At 31.5% G+C, this 25,639-nt stretch overlaps 3 long non-coding RNA genes across 3 annotated transcripts; all 3 read left to right on the top strand.

Moving 5' to 3' along the window:
* Positions 1–2,430: 2,430 nt before the first annotated feature.
* LOC139485947 (uncharacterized) lies at positions 2,431–5,564 on the top strand. Its single transcript, XR_011655430.1, has 2 exons — positions 2,431–2,638; positions 3,629–5,564. It is a non-coding gene; the product is annotated as an uncharacterized lncRNA (long non-coding RNA).
* A 2,945-nt stretch (positions 5,565–8,509) lies between these two features.
* On the top strand, positions 8,510–12,235 carry LOC139485948 (uncharacterized). Its single transcript, XR_011655431.1, has 2 exons — positions 8,510–8,703; positions 10,005–12,235. It is a non-coding gene; the product is annotated as an uncharacterized lncRNA (long non-coding RNA).
* An 11,212-nt stretch (positions 12,236–23,447) lies between these two features.
* Positions 23,448–24,191, top strand: LOC139485991 (uncharacterized). The gene is made up of 2 exons (XR_011655445.1): positions 23,448–23,590; positions 23,972–24,191. It is a non-coding gene; the product is annotated as an uncharacterized lncRNA (long non-coding RNA).
* Positions 24,192–25,639: the final 1,448 nt, after the last annotated feature.

The following is a 25,639-nucleotide window of genomic DNA, read 5'->3' on the forward strand; positions in this document are numbered from 1 at the left end:
TTTTACTCTTGTTATATTGAAGGCCTTATTGTTCTGATGTATGCATGCATTGTTACATGTTTTCATTATACCACCATGAGAAAAATTAATTTTTGAGAGCAATACAAATGCTCTGTTGGTCAAGATCAAGCTACCGTATGTTGTAGCAAAATTATGAGATGACCCCTTCATTGTCACCAGAGAATAATTTCATGTTTTTACCTTATTATTAAGATCTATTCTCTAAAGGCAGAAACAGATAAGCATAAAAAAATAGAAAAGAAGCTGCTAATCAAGATCTGCACAATGATTATATCCTAGATACCAATGAATATTTTGTAAAAAGTCATTGTCCGTTAGTGACTAATTTTAGTGTGTTTTGCCTACTATATCAAAAACTATTATAGATATATAGAAATTGTAAACAATTAAAATCTTAGAAACGCCAAAGAAGCAAAACAATCCATTCACCTCTAAAAGGGTTATTTGCCTTCAACAAAGAATTTTAGCTTAAATGTTCTTAAACATCAGCTTTTGTCATTATTTGGTGTCTGCTGTTGTCCGTCATAAGCTTTTTCAAAGAGCTATAAAACCAATTTCAACTAGAAACATGTGATTGATAATTAGAGTAAATAGTATTAAGTGTGTTTTTTCCCAATATTTGAGCAAAAATGGCTGTCACAGCATAAAAAAGAACATGTGTATAACTTGTACCTTTGATAACTATTTACACCACTGGGTCGATGCCACTGCTGGTGGACGTTTCGTCCCTGAGGGTATCACCAGCCCAGTAATCAACACTTCGGTGTTGACATAAATATCAATAATGTGGTCATTTTTAAATTCCCTGTTTACAAAACTTTGAATTTTTCAAAAAACTAAGGATTTTCTTATCCCAGGCATAGATTACCTTAGCCGTATTTGGCACAACTTTTTGGAATTTTGGATCCTCAATGCTCTTCAACTTTGAACTTGTTTGGCTTTATAAATATTTTGATATTAGAGTCACTGATGAGTCTTATGTAGACGAAACGCGGGTCTGGCGTACTAAATTATAATCCTGGTACCTTTGATAACTATTTACACCACCGGGTCGATTCCATTGTTGGTGGACGTTTCGTCCCCGAGGGTATCACCAGCTTAGTAGTCAACACTTCGGTGTTGACATAAATATCAATAGTGTGGTCATTTTTATAAATTCCCTGTTTACAAAACTTTGAATTTAAAAAAAAAACTAAGGATTTTCTCATCTCAGGCATAGATTACCTTAGACGTATTTGGCACAACTTTTTGGAATTTTGGATCCTCAATGTTCTTCAACTTTGTACTTGTTTTGGCTTTATAAATATTTTGATATGAGCGTCACTGACGAGTCTTATGTAGACGAAACGCGCGTCTGGCGTACTATATTATAATCCTGATACCTTTGATTACTATTGTACTGATTGTTATATTTGTTTTTTTTTTAACAAACCTGACCGCCACATCTAAAATTTAACACAAACTTAAGGTAAATGCAGTAATTGCATTATTCTGCAAAATTGTAATATAAAAAAAAAAAAAAAAAATAATATGCAAACAATTCTCAAGATTTTATGATTTCATGCCATCTTATCTTTGTCTCTTAACTGATAAAACTTCATTAGATGAGAAGAATTTCTTAATTGTAATACAATATTACAAAAATATCAATATGATCGAAACCCTTGGATGGCATACCTTTATAGCGCTTCCAAGCTTTGATAACAACCCATAGAAGAGTGTTTTTTTTAGGTGAATGTTTTGTGCCGAGGATATTAACATCCGAATGGATTTTGTCTGTTTAGATGTTCTTCATGGTCATATTTGATTTGGACTTCCAACTTTGAGCGCTACAAATGCAACTTATTTGCTTTAGTTCTTGTATATGTTTTGGAGTTTAATATAAAGTCTATTTTCAATGAACTAATACACATTTTGTGGTGGTGTTTTTTCTACTCATTTGTCGGGTTTTCATTCTCAATTTTGCTATGTAGACAAACCAGATTACCAACCTAGTATAATTGATGAATTCCAATTCAAAAAGACAGCAATCAGTCAATCAATCTATGATGGGTTTAAACTAAGTAAGTCAAGCTTTTGATTGTGTCAAATTTATGGATCTGCTTACCCTTCCGATGAAACTGAGATCACCTTCAGATTTGTGTACCATTATTTGTCTGTTTGTCTTTTGATTTTTTTTGCTGGGCGTTGTCAGTTTATTTTCGATTTAATAGTTTGACCGTCCCTCTGGTATCTTTTGCCTCCTCTTTTATGGACATCTTACTTTCTGAATTGACCTTTGAGTGCTCGGGTTTTTGTGTTTATACTATATTTAGACCAAAAACCGAAAGACACGTTTTGATAAAAAAAAAGATAAACATCTGTCGATGAAGTCACATCCTATGTACTTAAGCCCAAATGTTTCCTTGTGAATTAATGCAGGACCACATTAACTGCTACTTTGTACATGTATATTGATCTTTACAGTGCGTCAAATTTAATTGTTGAAATATTACTACGATAATTTGTATGTACATTTTCATTGCCAGTTTCAGATTGAACCTACAACATTTGTAAAATATTTTGTGAGACGTAATTAATAGTTCGCGTAGTTTTTAAAAGTTTTATTTTTGTTTATGTAAGTATACATGGTATATTTCTTATAATAATTGTATGGTATCTTTTTCTAATGTAAGTTCATTTCACATAATAATTGTATGGTATGTTTTCTTAATGTAAGTAAATTTCACAAAATATTTGTATGGTGTGTTTTGTAAATGGAAGTATATTTCACAAAATAATTGTGATGGTATGTTTTTCTAATGAAAGAATAATTCACATAATAATTGAATGGTATGTTATTCTAATGGAAGTATAATTCACATAATAATTGAATGGTTTGTTATTCTAATGGAAGTATATTTCACATTTTAATTGTTAGGTTTGTTTTGTGTTTTGTAAATGTGAGTATATTTATAATTTCCATTCTGGTATCTACGATGAGTTTATTCATATAATAATTGCATGGTTTGAAAATAGTTGTCATGTAATTATCATATGGCAAACGTATATCTGGTAATGGTAAACATTACTAACATTGAACCAACCAAAGAGTAGGGTAACCTGGCGAAAAAAGTTTAAATCTGGAGTCGAGAGTTGGTAATATGAAAACAGTCGATTTATATATTTATTCTCATGTGGTTTACACTTTTATCTAGTTTAATTTGCTTTGAAATAACTTGAAATACCCCATTACATCTTGATTTCACAGATCCATATCCGATGTCTGATACGTTAATAATTAAGTCGGTTACAAGTACTAAATTGCTATAGAATAGTATATGAATAGTCGTCAAAATAAGGGCAAGACATACAATACATGTGGAAAGGGTGTAAAAAATCATCAATTCGCTCCCCGTGTTTCAAATCTCATTTTCAACTTTAAAAAACCACATTCTACTATATTCTTTACAAGGACAGTCTACAGTATAAGCTGTCCTTGCTGAAAACAATTGTGATTCATACACGAATGACATTGATCAATTCAATATATGTACATTTTGAAAAAAAAAAACTTGTTGGGTTCTTAATTTTTTAATTGACCTTCATGTTTTTTTTTTGCTTTTAGGCCATGGAGTCTGTTGCTAAGTTCCTGAATGCCGCTATAGTTTTACCATTTACAGCTGGAGACGCATCTGAAAACCAAATAAACAATTTTAATATTCGACCCCACGATGGTAGTATCAGCGGAATGATTCTTATTTCAAGCGTCTTGGTGATTGTTTTTCTTGCTATGTTTGGAATAAGATTGGTGGATTCAAAAGTAAACAAGACTATACCATATTTGACATTACGTTCCTATCTGTGTGTCACAATTTTCCTAGCTATAGTTGTGTTTATTGCTCATTTCATCATTTATCGAGTGAATCGTGTAAAACATAGAAATTTAGCTTTAACGTGCTTAAGTAAACTCGATGCTGTTGCTCAATTGAAACTTGTATTTTTATGGATTTTTACGTTCGGAGGTATTTTGTATGCTTCGGTAAAAGTGATCAGAGTGCCATGTAAAGCAAATACACTAAAGGACTATAGGAATATCGGGTGTATCGACAACAACTTCACATACTACAAAGACTACGAAGAGGCAAGCATAACTTTTCATTGCCTTCAAATTTCATTTTATTTCATACAGTCTTGTTTTATACATTTCTTCATTCGTTCCAGCTTCAGGAGTTCATGGAAAATTTATTATAGTTTTGTATTTATAGTTCTCGCTAACATATCACAATGGGCGCATTATTTTGCGGAAATATACAAGGACTCAAACTCAAAAAGTTATAAACTATTTTGTCCAATGAGTAATTACTCAATTGCTAACTGCTACTGGGAAATTGTTTTGAAAGAAATAGAACCATACTTAAGACCAGTTGAGATGGAATATTTCCTGTTATCAATGGTTCTGATTGCTGAACTTTGGCCATCTAAGAAAACTTACTCAAATGAAATTAATTTGCCTGAAGATGATATCGCAAATGAATACACACCACTGGAATCACCCACACCTGGATTACGAAAAGAGCAAAATGTGTGTTTGTCAAGTCGTGTACGGACTTGTATGTTCGTTACTTTGGTAGTTATATTTTTTCTGCCTTGTTATATCTTCAGTTACTTAGCATTAGAAGAACGCGAGAAGAAAGCGGAATCCGCCAATGTAACAATGAAAACTGTCCATTTATTTTATGATATATTTATATCATTGATTGAGACAATGCTATTGATTACGAGCTTTTATATCATTTCTCAATGGTCATATTTTAAACCCATGAAACGAAAAGAAGGTTTTCATTTTCATCATAAGATGATAATTGCAAGTTTTCTAGGTTCCATTGGATATTTATCATTAGTTATTCTATCGTGCATGCATGAAGGAAACGAAAATATGTTAATCGCCCAGAAATTTCTAACAATGATAAAACTCTACTTTCAAGTTGTTTGCATTCTTCAATTGCATAATTTTGAAAAATGTCACCGAGGCGTTGGCGAATACATTTATCTTGCACTATCGATTCTTAATCTTTGTTCTTGGATTGATGGCAGTATTTTTGGAGGTATATCTATTTACGATGAAGAAATGTTAAAAGAGGTATATGATATCACCACTCAGAGACTCATAATTAACGTTTTATTTCCCTTTTTAATATTCTTTAGATTTAAATCCTTCATCTTATTTTATGGGATTTATCGCCAAACCTCAGTTAATGATACTATTTTAAAAAACACTGATCATTTACGATTCGATGAGTTGTAAATTGTCTACATTCGATTCATTTTATAAAGAATTGTTTTCCTATGTGAGGGTGTTGATGAGGAAAACATAATAGAAAGTAATAGGCAGAAGAAGCAGAAAAAGAAAAATCACAAAAATACTATTAAACTCTGAGGAAAATCAAACGAAATGTCCTTAATCAAAGGGCAAAATCAAAAGCATAACCACAGCAAATGAATGGACAACATACAGGAAAAACTAGATTTAAGAAACAGAGAAAACAGGGCAAACAAATAAAGAGTAGATGATAATGGGGTGCTAAAATATATATGAAGAAAAGAGCATAATGGGGTGCTAAAATATATATGAAGAAAAGAGCATAATGGGGTGCTAAAATATATATGAAGAAAAGAGCATAACGGTGTGCTAAAATATATATGAAGAAAAGAGCATAATGGGTTAAACATATAAAGAATAGAGAAAAAAGGGCCAAAAAAATTAAGAAAAGATAATATTCCCCATCCACACCCTCCTATGTGAATAATAACTGATTTAGATTCAGATGAAACGGGAAATTAATTATTAGTTATGAATAATATTATGATTCACATGAAATGCAACAATTTACTAAAACTGTTGTCAGATCGTTATCTTTTCTTTTTAATATTTGGTTTTGTGAGATAAGTTATTGTTATAATTATTAAAAGATGATGAAAAATACATTTTCATTTTTCATATAATTACTATTATGTTGAGGAATTGTAAATTTGAGAAATATTAGTGATTGACTCTTGGTTGATAAAAGTCCATTGGCAAATATTTCATGCATATCTGGACGAGAACAATACAACAATGAATACAATAGGTAATTCTTGTAACAAATGTCATCGGGGACGAACTTTGAGACACAACACTAATCGAATATGTCGAAAATAGTGTATGGCTATTGATAATTATAGATTATCGTTGATTATCTCAACGAGATTGATTTTCTCGCTTGAGCCTGTACGGCGAAAGCGAGAAAAGCAATCGAGTTGAGATGACCAATGACACTCTGTTTATCGCTATTTTACCTATGACGACGTTGTCAATTTCATGTCAATTTCATTAGCACTGCCACGTGCTCCTTTAGATTCTAGCGATAATTTTCCATCTCAAGCGAGTAGCATGCTATGAAAAATTATCACAAAAAAGATCAAAGGAAAAATGCACAAAATAGCAATAATGCAGTGTGTATGCAATACCTACAAGACACCGATCATTTAATATTAAAATAATTTTGTGTCTTGTAGATATGATTTGAAACAATATTTCCCCCATCATTTTGCGCTAATGTTAATGTGATCATGTTTATATATAGCATGATATTAAAGTACAGCTGTTTGCGTTTCCTGATCAAATCCTTACATGCCTTAGTTATTTCTCTTCCTATAACTAAATTGTGAGATAAGTGTTTCAGGCTGCAAAGAAAAGATATTTGGCGGTTGTACACACTACGATACGTTTTTAAACGTAAAAAAAAAACCAACATAATTGCAGGATCAGTAAAGGTGCTAAATGTAGTGTGAACTACAAAAGATCCTATGTCATCTAGAAGTTTGTCAAAGTCATCTGTAAACATGCCTATATGGTCAATTGATTGATAGTTAGTGTTCAAACGCTATCTTCAGGACTATTGGCTTGTAATTCTCATCAACGGAGGAAGACGGAGTGCCCAGAGAAAACAACCGTTTTTCGGAAAGAAAACTGATAATCTTAGTTAATAAAGATTTGAATCGAATGCACCTGCAACGTGCAAGATTCGAACTCACAATCCCTGTGCGGCTATAAAACATAAGAAAATCATGTTATTACTTTGTCTTACAAGTTTCCAACTTTAAAAACAAAAAACAAGCATTAAATCAACAATTGCTAAAACAAAAACCCACATTTCCACTGCAACAATGGTTACCTACAATGTTTAAATAGCAGCTTTGGTTATTGCAAAAAATTAAAACAATTTGAGGCACCAATATATACTGTGAAGCTAACTAAGTAAAGCCAAAATGTAATATAAATCTAACTATTGAATATAATGGTGGTATACCGATGTTCATTATATTTCACAAGTCCGTGTATTGAACACATAAAATGAGAGTTATTGTTTTGGGGATCGTAGCTCTAAACGGAGTATTTAGGAAAGGTGTACTTGTCTACATTATTAATATCTTATTCTATACATTAACTAACCATCGACTTATCACAAGAATCAGTTTGTAGTTAGTGTAAAAAAAGGATTGATAAATTGGTGTTTAACACGTCTTTTAACACTATTGTTCTATTTCGTGGCGGTCAGTATACTTTTGGTAGAGGTAACCAGATTACCCTGAGAGAACCATTGATCTTTGGTAGGCTAATTGACAATCTTAGTCAATAATGATTGGATTCGAGAGAACCTGTCACGAGTTAGATTCAAACTCACTATTGCAGTGTTGACAAGCTAGTGAATCGGCAGCTCGGCAACTAAGACCACTTCACTACTGAAGCCCCTAAATGAAAAGGAACAGGAAACAATGAGCATCGACATCATAAAACATGGTTGGTATATGATGACCTAATTAAAAAGTCAATAGTAAAATGAATTGAAAAGTACAGAAACCATCATTTAATTAAAAAAAAAACATTCAAAAAGATATTACGCGCTTACCAATTACATGTAATGTGGACAAGATATTTGAACACCAAATAAAATTGTACTTTATAAATGGTCATCGGAAGATAATGATACATATGAATATGCAAAAATAAGAAAACTTTGCCACAATGTAATGTCATAAGATACTAGAATTAACAGTTTTTGTCTAAATTTCCCAAACATTCTGAAACGAATAAATAAGATCATACTCTGTCTCAACATTTGCTTATCGTTGATTTTAAATTCTTCCCTACAAATTCTTAACATTTACAATTTTTCTCAACAGATTATTAATGTTCTGTATGTGTTTTAACAGGTTCTAATTATTGTGATTTGTCTCAACATATTCTCAACATTCGAAACTAATTGTTTTTTGAAGACTTGCATTTTTTTTTCATTTGAAGAAAAACAAAAACACCCTAATATTTGTTTTAATGACAAAACTCAACTCTGTAATACTTTCCATCTTTCTATTATTAGAAACAACGTTTTATCAAATCAAAATCAAAGGATGAATTCTCTTGAGAAAGTTATGTCATCTACACTCTATTATAAATATTTCCTTGTATATCATATACAGGAAACGATTGAGTGTTAGCAGATATCTAATTAATGTGTCTCATGTAGTGGGTGATACTATTGCAAGAACTCGTTAGGACTTTTTCATTAGCTGTTTATGAATTGAACTAAGAACATTAGTGAAGCAGTTTAAGGGAACTATTTCTTGTAGTGGCGTATTTGATACATAATTTCGTTTGCAAATGTAAGTATATATCTCTTTATTAATATAACTTTTACTGTTAAGTCTGTTTTTTTTTAGATATCCTTTTGACGTAACTCTGCTGATGTATTCCATCATACTTTGAACGACAAAATTATTTCATGATGTGACTCTGTACCTATGTATCTTGTCATACCTTGAATGACAAAATTATTTTATTTATTAATATTACTTTTACTGTTAACCCACTGTTTTTGTGATATACATTTGACGTGCCTCTGTACTTATGTATCCCGTCATACTTTGAACCGCACTATTATTTTATTTATTATTATTACTTTAACTGTTAAGCCAGTTTTTGTTATATCTATTTTGCGTGACTGTATTTATGCATCCCGTCATACGTTGAACGACAAAATTATTTCATGTCTACCTGTGCGAATTTCAAACGCGCAATTTTCACCAGTACTCAAAACCCTCCTTCCTTGATGGGTGCATTTTACATAGACAAATAAAATCGTATAATATAATCAAAATGAGGATGTTAATTTGATGTATGCCTTTTTGTGCTTCTTCGTTACATTTGTTGTTTTTATAGTGATTAAGATGATAACACAATGTTGACTGCTGTACCCCTATTTTTGACATTTTTACCTATTGTGTCTGTTTGTTTTGTTCACGCATCGGTTACAATATAATGGAATTTGATGCGACTGTCATACAAGTGAGAGGTTTAGCTAGCTATAAAACCAGGTTCAATCCACCATTTTCTACATTTGAAAATGCCTGTACCAAGTCAGGAATATGACAGTTCTTGTCCATTCATTTTTGATGCGTTTTGTTATTTGATTTTGCCATGTGATTATGGACTTTCCGAATTGATTTTCCTCTGAGTTCAGTATTTTTGTGATTTTACTTTTTATATATGTAAATGCGTATAAACAGATACAAGACAATATGGTTAATGCCAATGAAACAACTCTCCATCTAAGTCAAAATTTGTAAAAAAAACCCAAAACATTATAGGCTAACGTCCGGTATTCGACATGACACACGAAGCTATAAAGCCCAATTAACACCCCTGTCAAAAAAGAAATAAAGAAAAAAAAATAAAGAAGAAATACCAGCGAGAAAACATTTAAACGAGAAACCATCGTTAGCATGGTTTAACATTTATCAACATATAAAAATTACAAGCCAGGATTTTGTTTTAGGTTTACACAAAACAGATATGTTATTTATACGAATGATATAATATGATTCTGCAGATTTTGATTTTAATAAGTTTTTGTAGTTGGATTGCTGTTTTTTATTATTTATTTATGTATCTATTTGAATTTTAGCAATGGAGCACGTAGCAAAGTTTTTAAATGCCGTCATTGTTCTACCATTCACAGCTGGAGATGCTTCTGAAAACCAACACACAAGTTCTTATATACGACCGTACGATGGTAGTATCAGCGGAATAATTATTCTTTCAAGCGTCTTGGTGATAGCATTTCTTGCAATGTTTGGAATACGATTAGTGGATTCAGACTTTTACAAGACCAAACCATATTTAACAATGCATTCATATCTTTATGTCACACTCATCCTATCTTTAGTTGTTTTTATAGCGCATTTCATCATACACCGAGTTAATCGCGCAGAACGTTCAAGAAAATCTGACGCAATAGCCAAATTGAAACTTGGATTTTTATGGATTTATACAATTGGAAGTATTTTGTATGCCTTGGCAAAGATAATCAGAATTCCATGCAAAGAGAAAATAGTCGATCAATATAGAAGCGTTGGGTGTATAAACAAAAACCTAACTTACTACAATGGATATGAAGAGGCTTACATCAGTTATCATTGCACTCAAATTTTGTTTTATTTTCTCCAGTCTTCTTTTATCCATTTCTTCATATGTTGCTGCTTTAGAAATTCATGGAAATTCTATTATAGCCTTGTCTTGATAGTTCTGGCAAATATGTCACAATGGGCGCATTATTTTTCTGGTGTATACAAAGACAAAGATAAAAGAATCTATAACTTAAATTGTTCTATTAGTAATATTTCAATTAACAGCTGCTACGGTGAAACAGTCTTGATAAAGATAGAGCCATACCTAATACCAGTTGAAATGGAGTATTTCCTTTTATCGATGATTTTTATTGCTGAACTTTGGCCATCAAATACCAGTTACACACAAGTAGTGAATATTATTGAAACAGATCGGGCAAATGAATATACGCCTTTTAAATCGTTCACAAATAAATTAACAAGAGTGGCTGTGTGTAGGTCAAATAATATGTGGACCACTCTGTGCGTTAGTTGTGTAGTTATATTATGTCTTCCTAGTTATATTTTTGGATACCTGTCATCAGCAGAGGGCGTGCAGAAGGCCCAATCCGCGAATGTCAAAATAAAAACTGCAGATATACTATATGATATATTTTTATCATTGATCAAGACAACTTTTTTGATAATAAGTTTTTATATGATTTCACAATCGTCATATTTTAGGCCCCTTAAACGAAAGAAAGGTTTCCATTTTCATCATAAGATGATAAGTGCTAGTTTCCTAGGTTCCGTTGGATATTTATCATTACTTATTTTTGCAAGCATATATGGTGAAAAAGCAAATTTGTTAATCGCTCAAAAAATTCTCACAATAATAGAACTGTACTTTCAATTAATTTGTATTCTCCAATTACACAACTATGAAAAATATCAACGAGGCGTTGGGGAGTATATTTATCTTGCCCTGTCAATATTCAATCTTTGCGACTGGATTAATGACAGCTTTTTTGGAGCTGTTTCCGCATATGACAAAGAAGTTTTACAATACGTATATGAATTAACAACTCAGAGACTCATTACTAATTTTTTGTTTCCCTTTTTAATCTTCTTTAGATTTGAATCATTCGTCATTATTTATGGTATTTTTCGTCAAACCTCGTCTGATAACATTGATATAAAGAATACGGAACATTTACTTTTTGATGAGATTTGAATGTATACATGTACTAGTATATAGTATACATGTACTAGTATATAGTATACATGTACTAGTATATAGTATACATGTACTAGTATATAGTATACATGTACTAGTATATAGTATACATGTACTAGTATATAGTATACATGTACTAGTATATAGTATACATGTACTAGTATATAGTATACATGTACTAGTATATAGTATACATGTACTAGTATATAGTATACATGTACTAGTATATAGTATACATGTTGTATATACATGTACTAGTATATAGTATACATGTTGTATATACATGTACTAGTATATAGTATACATGTACTAGTATATAGTATACATGTACTAGTATATAGTATACATGTACTAGTATATAGTATACATGTTGTATAAACATGAGTGTGATGTAATCATGTAGATGATGGATGCTTACTTATTTAAAAGTAAATGGGAATGAACTCCCAACCGTTTTAGTGTAAACTAACATGTAATTTTCTCTACATGGAAGATAGTCAGACCTAAGTATTTACATATATTATGTTTTGTTTTGTCATATTGATAATTATTTTAATAAATGTTGTAATATAACTTTTATCTTTTTATCTTTCTATATATAGAAATATCCTGTCATTATTTTTGTCATCAGAAATACAGGAAAACATAGGTCACGATAAAGCACTTTTATTTTAAGTATGTTACTAAAAATAAAAAACAATGCAATTGTTAAGATCTTTTGAGTCACATCTTATGCACTTAAAATTCCTATTTGAAAGTTTCCTTACATTAGATTACCACAAAAAGACTAGCGAGGATCTGTAAAGGTTTTTTTTAATGTTTTAAGCTAAAGTTTTTCTTTCTTTTTTTCTGTCCATTATGTTGTATTCTTTATTTTGCGAATATGATATCCGATTATTCTTTTGCCGATTATGTTTCATGCTGTAAACCCGAAACATACATCAAATGACATGTTTCCTTAAAGCTTGATTTATAAATTTGAATGATTGTTTGAAAGTTTAATCAAGTTATTTGTGTTACATTTCCCTGATCGAATTCTGTTTTCTATTGAATATAAAAAAGGAGTTATGTAATGATAGCTATCAATAAACACTAAATGACTAAGATGAACAAAAGAAGAGGACACCGTAAGACTATGAGTTTGACTGTTCCTCTGGTATCGTTCGCACCTCTTTTTTAACAATCATTCGAAGCAATACCGTAGAGTAAACTATGAAATCGCCAACGATAAAAAGATATGCGAAATAATTGTATGATTTATACAACAAGAGACGACAAAACACTACCATTGGAAACAGCCACAGCGGTAATCACTGGATTACAATCTATTTTGGCCATCGGCAGCACATAGGTATCATGATGTTGTGAAATGGTCGCAAATACCCGTTTACTATCTTCGCTAACGCGTTGCCAGTAAACTTAATTTGCGACCATCAAATCCCCAATTGATGCCGTCGGAGCTTAAAATACAGTTATCTCCTAATTGCAATGATTATTCTCTTCAATCGTTCAGTAAAAAGCTGATTCTGAATACGAAAAATATAGAAATAAGAAATGTAGTAATACCAGCAATTGAAATCCTATTGAAAAAACAAGAGATTGTACGTATACTCTTGGCACATTATTTTTTCAGTTAGGCCGAATAACTATGACCTTTTAAAATGTCTCAATAGAAAGTAAGATTATATATTAAGACATACAATTACGGAAAAAAGACATGTTCAATTATCGTGGGAACAGTTAACGAACTTTCAACGGTATCTATTGGCATTGCACAAACATCCAAGCTGACACCTTTTGTCGTTTAGTTAGTTATCGTTAAAGCAGAAACATAAAATACTTATGCATAAAAATATTGTATAATTCTGTGTGCATTGTTTGATATGTTTTTGAAAAGTTTAACCAGAAAATATTTACAAACCATAATTAGGCTGTTTGGCAGCTGCTTTTAACAAACCATTAACAGCCTTACTGATGTCTGTTAATATGGATTTTATCGCAGAAATGTTGTCACTGTTATATATAAATAAAGGCAACAGTAGTATACCGCTGTTCAAAACTCATAAATCCATGGACAAAAAACTAAATCGGGGTAACAAACTAAAACCGAGGGAAACGCATTAAATATAAAAGGAGAACAACGACACAACACTAAAATGTAACACACACAGAAACGGACCAATATCAGACAAAATCCCACGAGAATAACAAATATAACATCAAAACCAAATACATGAATTTGGGATAGACAAGTACCGTGACACGTCTTATCGCAATAAAAATTACACTCAAAAATAAGAGAAAACAAACGACGCAACGTTAAAATGTAACACACACAGAAACGAACAATAATATAACAATGGCCATATTCCTGACTTGGTACAGGACATTTTTAAAGGAAAAAATGGTGGGTTGAACCTGGTTTTGTGGCATGCCAAACCTCGCACTTTAATGGCTATGTTAAATATAACATTGAAATGACAACTTAATATTACAGGACTACAATACAAATAAATACGAGAACGTATTAGACAAAGAAACACATGATTAATGGATAACAAAAAACATCAGGTTTAAAATTCAATACGCCAAAAACGCGCCTCGTCCACACAAGACTCACCAGTGACGCCCAGATATAAAAGATCGAAAGTGAAAAAAAAGTACAAAGTTGTACAGCACTGAAGATCAAAAGTTGAAAAAGGTTGTGTCAAATACGGCTATGTTTTTATGCTTGGGATAAGAACATCCTTATTATTTAGAACAATTAATGCTATTGCAAACAGTAAATTTTATCAAATGAATATAACAGATATACATAATGAAACTAAAGTATTAACTCATTACAGAAAACAAACACGAATACATAATGCAAAGACCCACACAGAATAGACACACCTGACTCAGTCCAGGCCCCAACGCAGTAAATCATAATGACGTCACATACGATGGTGAAAAGGCATAACAATTACGTAACAGTTGAATTTATGAAATCTCTGAAACAGCAGAAAAATGACGTCACATATGAAAATCTATATCTCAAAAGTAAGATAGAATTAGGATTGACTAAAGATTATAATAGAACTAAATACTGACATTGCATTTAAACACAATGCATATTGCAATACTTATTAATAGCAATTAACTACAGCATATATATGTTCAGTTTGTTATGAATCCAACTCCAAACGTAAACCATCGCACAGACTACGTTGACCAAAATCAAATTTAATAAATGAAGGCGGTGATTATTTTTTCTTTCCATAACGCATAAATATAATAGAAAAGACGTCAACACATTTGACAAAATCCGATAAGAATTACAAATATAACATTAAACATTTAAACGAAATACATGAATTTTGGATAGACAAGTACCGTAACACGTCTTATAGTAATACGAATCACACTCAGCAAAACAGTCACAATCGGGAATAAGTCACGTTTGGTATTTAAAAGATTAGACGACATAATGACAAACCACAATCTACCATGTGGTAAAAATGTCCTTAGCTAGTTTGGTTAAAGACACATCGTATGGATCCACTAATTCGTGATGGTGTCCATAAAATTTACGGAGTGTCAATTTTAATCTGTCCTCCTCATAACTTTGTTGGAGCAGTTTCTGCGTAAGGAGCACACTCCTGTATATGAAGTCTGTATAGTGTGAACAAGCACGTGAATAACGTATCAATTGTGATATGTAAACACCATACGAAGGGGCAGATGGTATGTTACTGCTGAGAAATGGGAAATTGATAATTGGGAAGTTGAAATCGTCCCGTTTGTCATAGATTTTAGTGTGAAGTCGTCCATTTACGTCAATATTTAGGAAGAGATCAAGGTATGAAGCAGTCCTTCTAGTATCAGTAGTATCCTTAATTTCAAGTTCACTGGATTATATGATATGTAAGTATTGGCTGAAGTATGGGTTATTCAATGATAGAACATCATCAATATATCGGAAAGTAAAATTAAAGAATTTGGCAATGTGCTTTTTTTTGTCTTTTAGAAGATTCTGAATGAATTCTGCTTCATACGAGTACAAAAACAAATCAGCCAGCAGGGGTGCACAATTAGTACCCATTGGAATACCGATTGTCTGTTGAAATATAAATCCTCCAAACTCATCCTTTGAAACTGTCTTCATTTTATTCAATTGATAATCCATCTCCTTTTTGAACAAGTATGATTGCGAATTGCCTATAAAAAGCCACTAATTGGTATTTCTTTCCATGCATTCAATGTGATACTGACCGGTTTGTGTTTTCTCAGACTTGTAACTACTGCAAGATGGATGAATGCAACAAGAACAAAACATTTTTTCATTCTGTCAATCGACCAGGAAAGCATGAAAACTTGATTTTAGATTAATAAACACATAATATACATATTGCATGCTAATGTATTGATTTACTTATGCAGCTGTTGTGTGATACATGACTTTATGTATAGGTATTGTTTACATAAGCAGGTAATCAATATAAAGGTTATATAAGCCAAATCAATAATTTCATTACCTAACTTCCAACAGAATTTGGTTATACATATTGATGGTCTTCTTACACAGTTTTTGGATGAATACTCAGACTGATGCCAAAATACCTGAATAATGTCGTTTTTGACATTTGATTAACCGTTAAAGGTAACCCAAAATATTGGGTTGGACCGTAAAGGTTGTTATAATATGTTTTTAGGAAAAAATAACGTCTTTCGAAAATGGTTCTATGATAAAGACATATCAAAGATATCAAGCTGGGCATTTCATATGCAAAACAAGTGCTTCGTTTGCAGTAGGGGTAATTGGTCCCACTTCTTTGTTTCAATGTTATTTTGTATGATCCTAGCATAAGATTATTGAGATTTAACTCTTGTGCCTTAAAAGAGCATTTAACAGTTTCTGCTTTTGTCTCCCTTGACGGAGTGAAAAAGCGAGACATATGTATGCTGTTTCTGTCGTCGGCAGGGTATACACAAGTACCCGGCCCACCCCCTTAGTCATGGTCTATTGACTTTGAAACTTTTGCTTAGTTTGTATGTATTAGTTTGTGATTATGTCAGTTTATATCGAATCACTAGTGGTATGTCAGTGACAGTTTGTATGCAGTTGTATAAACGTTGGCACATCTCATTACGATGGAGATTATTTGACCCAGCCCCTCATTATAATAAGTTTATTGCTTAGTTTACATGTATAAAATTGGGTTTATGTCTGTTTAAATGGAACTAATTAAGTAAAGTAAATGGTGTTTGGTATGCAGTTGTATTAGCATTGGCACATCTTATTTCCATGCAGATTGTATATACTTTCAGTCATGGTTCATTGCCTTTAAATATTTGCAAAACTTGCATGTAAAAGTGTTGCTATTTTTATCTCGACATTTATCGAAATTACAAAAATGCAAGACATATCTCTGAGATAACAGTTTATATTAATAGTTAGCTTTGTTACAACTGGATCGCTCGACACAATGTTTATGTTCCAGACCATATGAGTATTTGGACCATACGCGTATGTTCATGACCATATGCGTATACTCATATGGTCCGACCGTACGCGTATGGTCGGACCATATGAGTATAATACTCGTTTGGTTATTAACGGGTCGGACCATATGAGTATTTGGACCATATAGGTATATGTTTTGGTAAATTACATTATAAAAGTTTCAATATTACAAAAACTTTATCTAAAAATACAATGATGGTTACATTACAATGTATTATTTTATAATTAAAATATACGTAAATTTATCAAATATTGATGCCATAGTTTGTTTCATGGCTTATAACACATGTTACATTTTTACAAATAGGCTTGATGTGACATTTTACTTCCACACGGTATCATAGCTTTTTTGCATTTGCAAGTCTTAGATGTGCACGATTCTTTTTATTTGCACCTATTGTTTGCGAGTGAAAAGCTAGCCTTTTTGTAGCTGTGTACAGTGATACCGAGGTCCTGGGCCATTCCGATATGTCTACGGTGTTTTTAAGAAGCTCTAGATCTCAAATATCGTAACATGACTGCAATACAACATATTCACAAGACAACTTTAATAAACTATGCTACTTTCCAGTGACTTCTTGTGTAACAGTTCATTAAGAAATTTTTGGAATTATTTTAAGTCGACATATTGCCATTCACTCGTAATAACAAATCGGTAATGACCATCGGTATAACATGTGCTTATTATAGTGTTGACAAGTAAGTGTAATTAACTATGTGAAACTTCTAATTTTTATTTAGCCTCTTTTTTTATATTATATAAATAATAAAATTACCTATATGACAGCGTCTTTTTAATGAATGGGCATACCATATAAAGAGTTTAGAAGTGTTAAAAGTAAACTGTAACAGAGTGTTAATTACCCCGATCATACGCGTACGGTCGGACCATACGCGTATGGTCGGACCATATGAGTATATACCCATATGGTCATGACCATACGCGTATAGTCCAAATACTCATATGGTCCGGAACATTCATAAATATATCATTAATAGTTGAAACCTTTATGTGAATGTGTTTGTCAGATTTCTGTTTGGTTGCTTTTTTTTTATTGAAGTGTACTCCAACATCTTCATTTCATGTAAAAAAAATACAAACAATAAAATGTTGTAGTATTCATATTTTGCACATTATTGAATTATTAAAATGTAAATTTAAATAAAAGATGCCCCATCCGCACTATCATTTTCTGTGTTCAGTGGACCGTGAATAGGTGAATATCTCTAATTTGGCAATAAAATTAGAAAGATCATATCATAGGAAACATGTGTACTAAGTCGGACCTCAACTTCATCAAAAACTAACCCGACCAAAAACTTTTACCCGAAGCGGGACGAACAGACGGACGAACGCACAGACCAGAAAACATAATGCCCATAAATGGGACATGAAACTTATTGTATAAATCTAATGGTAGTAATTGTAGTTCCATTCGGTTATCTTGTTTTTCAAGGCATATTTGGGTATTTCGTTATAACCACATAATTTAGAATTTATTATCATTCCATAAACAATTGCAATATACGGAGAAAGGGAAACAACTACAATGACATCAGGTAAATTGTTCTATATATAAATGAAAACATAATAACATTAGAATTCTAATTTTATTCTTTCTGAATCAATACTTCATCTTTAACATTAAATGTTGTATTATATCATACATTGTCAATTAGACAAAACAAGCATTTCCGATCAATACAGGTCATTTGGTAGGGTTCATATTCTTAAGGCCGTAGTTTTCTGTGTAGTGTTTTGTAGATGTTATTTTCGTCACCCCTTTATTTATCGTACGTTTGGCTGTTGTAATGTCTGTTTTTATTTTAAATTTTCTATTTGATATAATTGATATCATCATTTGCTCCTCCTTTTCGAAATGAAGGAAAACTCATACGATCAATTTAAGAGTGACATTCTTCTATTGATTTTTATTTACACACACAATCTCTTATGTGTGTACATAAAACTTCATATTATTATAGTTGTAAGATCGAAATTATTTACTTACACAACATTTTATCTGGGTGCAGAGCACTTCATTTTATAAGTTCTTGTTATGTAATGCAAACATTTATTTGCTTTGCAGATTTGAGAGATGAAAGTTGAAATTTTATTAATATGAAAATTTAATGATTTATATAAAGAAAATGATATAGTCGAATTTTAAGAGAAATGCATATATATACACCATTCAAGATGTGAATAGAATGAATATTTGTAAATACAGTAATATATAATAATGATAGTTTTTCGATTCATGCTGTTTATTATCATAATTGATATTATAATTTCATCAAACTACGACAAGAACATACATACAAATATAGCATATGTACTGAAGGTTGGTCCAGTCAGCAATATTTCACAAGTAGCAGCTAGCGGGATATCTATAGTCTAAATAAAATCAAATGAATTACGATTCTGTTGTGTAAATAAGCATTTCAGGATGTAACTTGTAACCACGGGAGCATCTGAAAAGTTATTAAATGATAACAGTAGTAAACAAAGGGTCATGGCGGAATTTTAAGGTCTAAATGTTTTGAAAAGAAATGTGAATGCATAATGTGCACGAAGTTTGCCAGCAAAGTTTAAGCATGTCCGAACTAGCATAATAATAGCAGTAGAGGATGTCTCGATTTGCTAAGACTGTCAGTACACGTATTCTAATTTATTAGTTGACTGATTGTATAATGAACTTAGAGTTTATTAAATTGTTTCTATTCTGCTTGAAAAACTCTTTTGATCTGTGCTAAATGTAACTTGTGTTTCGATGATGAACATATAATGTAACAATGATTTTTTCTCACACTGTTACAAAGAGACAAATATTGTCCTGTCTTCTTTAAAACATTCATTTCTATCGATGCAATATCTTGGGACAAGTTATTGTAGCCTTTATTGAACTTGTGAGCAGTGTTCCTAATTTCGTCCGGTTATTGTAAATTTTTATCGATAATTGCCGTTTCTCTTCAATTCCAGTGACAAATACTTCACATATATCTAAGGGAATAATGTAAAAAAAATGAGGAAAATTTTACGGTTCTGAAAATCAGATAAATTTTGAACAGGCACTTGAATAATAAGGTGAGGGAACACCTCTGTTTAGAAATATGTTATGTATCTGCGGATCTCTCGAAGAGTTATTTCCGGGGCTGTGTCTCTGTACATATCACACTGACGGCTAATCATTTTGTTTAACATTAACACTGATTTATGAATACATTTCACAGTTTACAAACAGAGAACTTCGGACACTTAGTAAATCATTATAATAAAAACGTTGACAAGTCTTCACGACTGCTTTAAAATCAGTTTGGATATTCATACAGTTGGTACATAACACTACAAGAAAATAACTCTGTAAAAGTCAGCTGAACGTTTTAATAAAGTTATATTGTTAAGGAAATATTAAGCTCCTCAATTGTCAAAATTAGTGTGTATCAAACTGCTATATATCCGATTAAACTTTTCCGATATATATTTAGTGTGTGGTTCAAGGTTTTTATTAATATTTTTGTCAAAGGGTCAAAGTAAATCTTTTGACAAAATTTGATTCAGACATTACGTCTAATAAGATACACACGCATTTATTATTTTTTTGGATATTTCCTTACTTACAGAAAAGCAAAGTTTAGCTGGTAAGGTTGCCATAGTGATAAGAGCCTCCAGTGGAATTGGATAAGCTATAGGAATAACATTAGCTAACGCTGGAGCGAAAGTTGCATTAGCCGCAAGGCGAGAAGATAAACTAGAAGATGTGAAAAAAAGTAGAGGAATTTGGGGGGGGGATTTTGCATTCAAGTCAAATGAGTCGTTGCTATCAGAAGCGATGTAAGATAACTTCTCCAATAATAAACCGTTAAATAAAAAAACAAAATTCCATTTTACATCTTTTGCGAAACATGGAAAAACTATCTCATCGAATGCGATAATAACAAAATATAATAACTAAACACAGGATAAAGAATAATAATCAAGAACGAATAATTAATAACTAACAAATATTAATACAATGTAACTTTAAACATTTATCTCAATAATGGTGTTCCTAAAGTTCAGAGAAAGAGCGATGAACGTTATATTTATGTCACATAATTCTATAAATATAGAAGAATGTAAAAATATCAACAAACCCGTTATACATGGGATCCTCCGGTCGACATACATGTACGATAGACATCAGGGCATATTCTGCATTTCATGTTTTTGTCCTTTTGGAAATTTGGTACATGTATAGCTGGCAAATTTGTGATACTTCATTGTGAGCACTATTCCCACTTAGGTTAAATCAAGGACTTTCACATTATACATAGACAACTTTTTTTTATTGAGGCCATACGAATTTATTTCTTGATATACAAATTTGGATGTTGCACGATTAGATGTATGTTTATTCTGTATCGTTAGGCTGTTGTCTAAGTAGGATTTTGAAAATGAATATCCTGATATTTTGTAAGAACTGAAAATAAATGAGATTGGATAAAATGAATATTTTGTAACACTGTTAAAAAGTAGGACACTGTTGTGAACAGATGTACAAATAAATTTGACGAGGTGCTGAAAAATATCGCTCTTTGAAGGTTTAGATTGAGTGTTTTAAACACTAGATAGTAATAGGCGAAAAAAAAAATAGAATAGAAATAAATGGAACAAAACAATAGAAATAGACAATAAAATGTGGTGATAAAATATAAAGAATATAGCTCGAGAGTAATGGCAAACAATATATTGCATAGAGATACATTACTTAACGGAAACAAAACACAGGTATGAAGAACCCCAACCCAGACTACCAATCTATAGTTCTAAATGTCATACCAATCCTGCATCATATATATTTAGAAGCTTCGATTAATTTACAACATTTTCTTGTCTTTTTTTAAATTAGTTTTTAAATGCACATCTATTTATGCATATTTTAATTACAGACTCATATTTGTTTCCTTATATTTGCTAACTCAAAACCCTTTACTGTGTATGGGTGTTTCGTCTTTATATAGTTGAACAAGAATGTGTTCCCAGTACACGGATGCCCAATCCGCACTATCTTTTCTGTGTTCAGTGGACCATGATTGGGTGAATCTCACTAATTTGGCAATAGAATTAGAAAGATCATATCATGGGAAACATGTGTACTAAGTTGGACTTCAACTTCAATCAAAAACTACCTCGACCAAAATCTTTAACCTGAAGCGGGACGAACGGACGGATGCACAGACCAGAGCCTTGCATTTAAAATTTAAACTTAAATATTGGACACGATTTGGTGGTGGAATCTGTTTTTCTAATGATTTTCAAACAATATGCAGGCAAACTTATTCCTTTGTTACGAATGATCTGCAAACAGATGTGTTCTTTCTATATAAGGTAATCAGGCATTGTCGCCTTTTTTCATGGTGTCAGAATTGGTAATTCAGAGGAAAGCTAGAAAATTCGACGTCATAATCGTATTTTAACTGATGAAGAACTGAGATTAAACGAACCTCACGTTCATTATTTTTTTTATACAATGGGTGCAGAAAGGGATAAGTTGACGAAAAATTAGAGAAAAATCTTATAAGCCACGAAACCGACCAATTGTGACATTATATATTTATGGCCCTTTTTGTACTTTATTTGAATTTCACCAAAAATTATTGCGAAAAAAAAGATAAACTACCTACTAGTTAGTCTATTTTAGTATGTTCATAAGATTAAATAAAACTGAAAGTTGGTGCTCGCTTCCTTACAGTGATATGTTCATTATGATGACATATTTCACATGTTTCAGTTTTTATCTTATGAACTAAACAAAAAAAATCAAAATATGTATGTACCATCTATTGGAAATGTCCACACAATACCATGTAGGTTGTATGGCAGTTTTTCTCCATTCCTGATAGCAATTGATATTTTCATATTTCTTTTACATAAAATATAGAATTGCAGTTGTTGTTTTATCTAAATGACGCATTTGAAGATAAAACCTTGCTCACTTGCTGAAGTGACCATAGTTTTAATTTCTACTTTCTAAAAGCATTTTCCCCTAATAATTCTATCGTTTACTTTTTGTTCACGACACCATTATTACCCGTATGTAATCCTTACAGAATCATTTCCCTTTTACATAACTTTTACCTTGAAAAAAGCTCAATAACTTTTTAATTTCATATTTAAACAAAACGATATCAAAGTATAAACACTTCTACCATTTTTTGTTCAACAATCTGTAATATCTTTTCCACTGGTATGCTATTTATGACATTTAGATATCAAAAGCATATTATTCTAGAGATTTCCTGGTCTGGCAGTGTATACCGGAAGCAAGTTTTTCATGGAGGGCATTAAGACAGGAAGTATGTAAATTCGAAATTCGAGTCACCGTTGTCCAACCTGGAAGTGTCAATGTTCCGGATATGACAGACAAACATATCGAGAAGTATGAATAATCATCAGTATCCTTTTCCTGTCTTATAACAGTTTCCTTTTTCTTTTGTTTAAATGAATCAAAAAACCATTTTGATCAATTTAAGTCCTGGTCATTGATATTTAACGATAAGCTTTACACATATCGTTGAAGGAACAAACGAACAAGATAAGCCAATAAATTGCAACGAAAGAAGTCGTTACATATTTGACCAAGTCTTTTTTTGAAAAAAATAAGGAAAGTAATACTAATGTTTTATTACAACTTCGTGCAAGATTTATCCTGGATTACTTTAAAAAAAACTAGAGTTCGCTCATTCTTTACCATGAAATTACTAAAATATGAAATGAACTATAATTCTATAAAGCATGTATTTTTACTTTTCGTTCTTAGGTTAAAACATTTGAGGAAACAGAATCTGGTAAATCACTTGAACAAGAAGACATAGCCAATGCTGTTCTGTATGCAGTTACACAACCTGATTACGTCGGAGTAAATGAAATACTAATTCAGCCTAGAGATATGCCGTTCTAAGCAAAACTACATTTTAATTTGTATTGACGCATAAACAATTATTTACTTAATGAGTTGTAGATTAATGTCTTTTGTTAAATGGTTATTTGTTAGCATGTGGGTTTTTTCAACATTTGATTAAAAAGTCGCCAAATAAATAATTGTGCACAAATATTCACTAAAAAACAATTCAAAGAAGATCTACATTTTAGTGGAAGAAACATGTGGAATTGCGTCAAAACTTGTTAATGAAAAAAAAACTGGTCATAGAAATGTTCATAACGGAATTGTGTATGATAGGAAAACTGAGTCTGAGTGCTTTGTTATCCTAGTTTTTGATATTTTTACTGGGAAAACGCTGTTTTGGAGACAAAGAAATGTGACAGCGTTCAGCAATGAAGATATGAACAGTTTTATTGATTATTTTTTTATATGCTTTCAAATACAAAAATGTATAAGGTTTTCAGCGTTCCTAGTGAAGGTAAAACAAGTTTTATAAACAAATTTGCTGGACTTTTTCTTCCAATTCGCATTAGACAACAATGCATATGACGTCATCGACATTTCTGCTACGATGTGTGCGCTTTGTAACGTTAAGGACATTCGATACAGTTTATTTTCATTTAGTCATTTTAATTCGTACATATACCAGAAAATAGACCTTCATGTGCTACGTTCAGTGATAAATTTTGTCGAAATTTGAGGCATTAACACACAATTTCGCTTTTTTATTAACATTTCTAGTCTTGGATAGACAGATCTACATTAAGAATAGACATTTTTAATTCGAAAGATACATTTTGTTTAAATAGGTGTACTCTTATTTTGTATATAAATTCTTTGGAAATAATTAAAAGTTTCATAATTTGAGAAAAGTAACGGCATTTTTGCTGTATATTTATCCAATTAAAATAAAAGCATTGTGACTTAGAAAAAAAAATGGTACAATACAATTTTCATATTCTTTCACGTAATTTTACCTAATAAATGTCTCTTTAAAAAGGGAGTTCATGAACTCGATTTCAATATAAGTTAGTTTGAATGATAAACAAAATCTGTCGAAATATGCATCTTTATCCAATATGTCACAGTAAGACGTCGCGGAAATAACATTTTATGTTAACAACGTCCATACATCTCCTGTAACTGTATCGTATGCTCCTTAGCTCTAGAATATTTTTAACGGTGTAATCAATATGTTTCAAACTGTGTCAAATGTTGTAATTTAAAATTGAGTAATCACTCACTAGACGCAATTAAAAAGAAAAAAAAAATATATGCGATAGATTTTAAGAATATAAATTGCAAAACATGTTTCCGAATCCACTATAAATAAATATGTTTAAATTAAAAAGCAAGTGCATTGACATCTGATGTTTAAATAGCTAATATGCCACAACTGGTGATTATATCCAATTATTCAGTATCAGTTTAGCAAAGCCCATACCACCGTCAGCATTATCGTGCATGATGTCTTTTAAGAACTAGAACGGAGTAATACAATTCATTGAGTAGTGAAATAGATACCTATATCCGAGGAATTCAAGA

This window comes from Mytilus edulis, chromosome 8, assembly GCF_963676685.1.
Source record: "Mytilus edulis chromosome 8, xbMytEdul2.2, whole genome shotgun sequence".
Taxonomy (NCBI): Eukaryota; Metazoa; Mollusca; class Bivalvia; order Mytilida; family Mytilidae; genus Mytilus; species Mytilus edulis.